Genomic DNA, 5,197 nt, shown 5'->3' on the forward strand with positions numbered 1-5,197 from the left:
ATGCGTTTGTCCTATATGAAGCTTTTTGCATTATTAAATTGTGATAAGGTATATGGGACTTGAAAGAGTGCACATACACTCCCTGCTTCAGGGTTGGACTGACCTGCATTGCCGTCCCTCAGGAGCGCCACCTAGGGGTGGGAGCAAGAGATGGGTGCGCCGCTCTGGCTTTGAAAGGTCTTCATTCCTAGAGGAGCAAACTAGCTGAGAAGAAGGTTTGCGCTTTCAGCTGGATTTGGGACCATGGAGCTGGACAAGGGCACACAAGGAGAATGTGTCAAACAGGCCATATCAAAGGCCCAAAGGTAAAATGGAGGAAGAAGAGCCCTTATAGGAGACAGGGCAGGACTGCTCAACAGGTAGGCAGAGAACCTGGAGGGCCTTGGAGAAGGCAGATGGAGCAAGCAGTACTGAATGCTGCAGAGAATGCAGGCAAGGCAGGCCAGGCCAGAACTCTGTCCATCATCCTTTTAACTTTTACAATATGGAGGTCCTTGCTGAGTTGAGCAAGAGGATTTTTTAAAAAAATATATTTTATTGATTCTTCACGGAGAGGAAGGGATAGAGAATTAGAAACATCGATGAGAGAGAAACATCGATCAGCTGCCTCCTGCACACCCCGTACTGGGGATGTGCCCGCAACCAAGGTACATGCCCTTGACCGGAATCGAACCTGGGACCCTTGAGACCACAGGCCGACACTCTATCCACTGAGCCACACCGGCTAGGGCGAGCAAGAGGGTTTTGGTTAAATGGTGGCTGTGGAAGCCAGAGTTCAGTGGGTTGAGTTTTTTTTTTTTTTTTTTTACAGGGGTGTGCTGAAGCCAGTATGTACTGGCTGGTGAGAGCCAACTGTCACATTTTTAGAAATTTTGGCCCAGCTTGTGTGGCTCAGTGGTTGAGTATCAATCCAGAAACCAAGAGGACACTGGTTTGATTCCTGGTCAGAGCACATGCCCAGCTTGTGGGCTTGATCCCCATGTGGGGGGCATGCAGGAGGCAGCCAATAGGTGATGTTTCTCTCATCGATATTTCTATCTCTCTATCCCTCTCCCTTCCTCTCTCTCTAAAAATCAATAAAGGAAAAAAAATTTGGAGACAGTTGCTAAACACAGCCATTATTTTTAAATTGAATATGTAAACGTATGATCAAATGGGTTATATTAAGACAAAGATAAGAAATATTCAAAACTCAACACTTACTAATTATTTTACTACATGTTACTATCTGTGCCGCTGAGGTTATTTACATATATCACATCTGTATGCTGGAAATACTATATGATGTGTGCTGCTGACCGCTACCAATTCTGTGTCTAATGACACCACATTAGTAGTTTGAAATTGGCCATGGTGGGAGTATTTACACCATAGGAATTAACAGAGACTACAGATCAGGAACCTTTTGGTTTGTGTGCAGGGCCAGTTATTAAACATTTAATCTGCACACGAAGTGTGCATATACTCCTTTGAGGAATCTTTGCTGTGAGTAGAAGATTAAATGATGACAGCTTGAGAAACATATATGGAGGCATGAGTGTGGTTTGTTTTTCCCACCTTTTATTTTGAAAAGTTTCTAAGCTACAAAAAAGTTGCAAGAATAATATAATACACATCCATATATCCTTCACCTAGATTCATTTAACCACACGTGCTTTAGCATCCTCTATTATACATATACATATATACACAGATATATTTATAGAAATATATTTAGACAATTCCTGACTTATAATGGTTCAACTTACAATTTTTCAACTTTATGATGGTGCAAAAGCGATATGCCTACTTTGAAAAAAAATTTTTTTTTACATACTTTGAATTTTGAATTTGATCTTGTCCCAGGCTAGTGATACTCTCCTGTGGTGCTGGGCAGTAGCAGTGAGGATTTTGCCCAACCAGAGACTAACGTAAGTGTTCTGAGCATGGTCACAGTGGGCTGGGCCAAGCTGTGATGTTAGGCAGGTTAGGTTATATTAAGTTCATTTTCGACTGACGATATTTTTAATTTATGGTGGATTTATCAGAACATAACCCATCGTAAATCGAGGAACATCTATACAGAAAATGTTTGTTTTGCTAAACCATTTGGAGGAGAGCTGCAGACATCATAATTCTTCCCCTCCAATATTTAAGCATGTATCACCTAAGGGCATCCTCTATAAGACCATAATGCCATTATCACCCCAAGACAGTTATTATCATTAATTAAATAATTCAAGTTCAATCAGATACAACTATTATCCTTCCCCCAATTTTCTCTTTATAACTTCTTAAAACAACATGTAAACTTCAATCAAGCTTCACTTGTTACATTTGGTTATCTTATCTCTTTCAGTTTACTTTAATCTAGAAAAGTCTCCTCCGTTTTTATTGGGAGGATGGGAAGTCTTGCATGGCTGATGATTTTGAAGTCCTGTTGTCTTGTAAAACTATCCCACATTCTGAAGTTGACTGATTTGTATAGCATAATTAGTTTCAAATTTTGCCAAAAATGTTCCTTGAGTGATGTTCAATGGGTATAAGTTTCAGATATGCAAGATGAATCAGTTCTAGAGCTCTGTTGTGCAACATAGTGCCCACAGTTAACAACATTGCGCGGTACACTTAGATATGGTTAAGAGGGTAGATCTTCTGTTAGGTGTTCTTTACCCCTCCTTACCTCCCCCGCCCCCCCAAAAATCCAAGAAACAAAGGGATAGGAGGAAATTTTGGAGGTGATATGTTTATTACATTGATTATGGCATATGTCCAAATCCATCAAATTGTTTATGTTTAAATATGTACATGAAATTGTATACAATAGTATACATTACATATGCATACAAATGTATTAAATGCAGTTTTTGTACATCAATTATAACTCAATAAACTTCATATGGTGGGAGAGGCAAGGGGTCTCTGTGGGGCGCTTGGAGCACTTTTGTAAGTAGCATCCAAGCCTGGCCCATGTAGCTTAATGGTTGAGCGTCGACTTATGAATGAAGAGGTCAGGGTTTGATTCCTGGTCAGGGCACATGCCCAGGTTGCGAGCTTGATCCCCAGTAGGGGGCATGCAGGAGGCAGCCTATCAATGATTCTCTCTCCTCACTGATGTTTCTATCTCTTTCTCCTCTCTTCCTCTCTGAAATAAAAAAATGTGTGTGTGTGTGTGTGTGTGTGTATACTGTATATTTCTTTTAAAAAGTATCCAGAAAACATAATCATTTAAAATAAGTATGTGTGTTCTACTTTCGGTGTGTCAGGAAGAATCTGGGTGCCATCCAGCTGGTCCTCTGGTTCATGGCATCCTACAAGTTTGCAATCAAGGTGTCAAGTGAGGTTGAAATCTTCTCAAGGCCCAACTGAGGGGGGGGGGGGGGGTTCTGCTCCAAGATCACTCACTTGGCCACTACAGGATTTAGTTCCTTGCTGGCTGTTGCACGAAGGCCTGTTTCTCACTGACTGTTAGCCAGTGGCCCTCCTCAGTCTTTGCCACATGGGCATACAGCAGCTTCCAACATGGCAGCTGGCTTCCATCAGGGGTGCAAGAGGCGGCCAGCAAGACAGAGTCAGTCTTCTGTAGTCTAATCTCAGATGTGACAACCTATCACAATGGTCATAGTTTGTTAAAATGGACTCACTAGGTGTGTGTGTGTGTGTGTGTGTGTGTGTGTGTGTATAGATTGATTTCAGAGAGGAAAGGAGAGGAAGAGAGAGAGAGAAACATCAATGATGTGACAGAATCATTGATTGGCTCCCTCCTGCACACCCCATACTGGGGATTAAGCCTGCAACCTGGGCATGTGCACTGACCAGGAATTGAACCCTGACCTCCTGGTTCATAGGTCTACACTCAATCACTGAGCCATGCTGGTAGGGCTGGACTCACTAGGTCTTGACTACACTGAAGGAGACAGGATCAGACAAGAGCATGAATATAGGAGTGGGGGCTGACCCCCACTCATACTCTTTTGTTGTTGATCCTCATCCAAGGATATTTTTCCATTGATTTTTAGAGAGAGTGGAAGGGAGAGGGAGAGACAGAAAAAGAGAAACATCAATGTGAGATCAATTGGTTGCTCCCCCCACAGGCCCAGACCAGGGTCAGGGATCGAGCCTGCAGCCGAGATATATGCCCTTGACCAGGATCAAACCCAGGACCCTTCAGTCCTCAGGCCAACGCGCTGTTCACTGAGCTAAACCTGCCAGGGCCCCACTTACACTCTTCATAAGTGTTAGAGTGATTTGATTATATGGTCCGGGGCTTGTGAGACTTGGGACTCAGGGATAACTCCAGCTTTATTTATTACTAGAGGCCCTGTGCATGAATTCGTGCACGGGTGGTGTCCTGTGGCCTGGCCGATGATTGGGGCCGATCCGGGCCGACTCGCCCAGTCCTGAATGAGGCCGATCGGGGCTGGCTGGTGTGGGGAGGGACTGCGGGAGGTTGGTCAGCGTGGGAGGTTGGTTGTGGGAGTGCACTGACCACCAGGGGGCAGCTCCTGCATTGAGCGCCTGCCCCCTGGTGGTCAGTGCGCATCATAGCGATGGGTCGACCGGTCGTTCGGTTGCTTAGGCTTTTATGTATATAGATACTTGTGCCAAAAAGAACCTGGGACTTGAGCAGTTTCTTCTTTTGCTTAGAAATTTCTTTCTTGGCCTATATGTGTTATATTTTTTGTTACTCTTCCTTGAAAACTTGAAGAAAAACTTCACCCATGATTAGTCATTCTGACAGCATACTCCTGATAAGATGTGATATGATGATAAGGGCCCTTCACCTCTGAGATCTTCCTCCCAAAACACATCACCCCAGTCTAAATGTGAGAAAAACCTCAGACAGGTCCCAACTGACAGATTCTATAAAATTCCTGACCAGTCCTCCTCCTTCATGTCAAGGTTATCAAAACAAAGAAAGCCTGAGAGATTGTGTAGCTGACATGCCATGTGGAGTTTTGGGGCACAGAAAGGACACTAGGGAAATTTTGAGGAAGTCTGAATAAAGTATGGATGTTAGTTAAGGATAATGTATCTGTATTGGTTTGTTAATTGTAACAAAATCCTGTACTAATCTGTTATAAATAGGGAAAATGGTGTGGGGTGTATGTGGACTCTGTACCATATTTGTAATTTTTCTGTAGATCTAACTGCTCTAAAATAAAAAGTTTATTTATTTTTAAAAATGTTTTTATTGATTTTAGAGAGGAAGGGAGAG

The sequence above is a fragment of the Cnephaeus nilssonii genome (assembly GCF_951640355.1).
Source record: "Cnephaeus nilssonii genome assembly, chromosome: 5".
Taxonomy (NCBI): Eukaryota; Metazoa; Chordata; class Mammalia; order Chiroptera; family Vespertilionidae; genus Cnephaeus; species Cnephaeus nilssonii.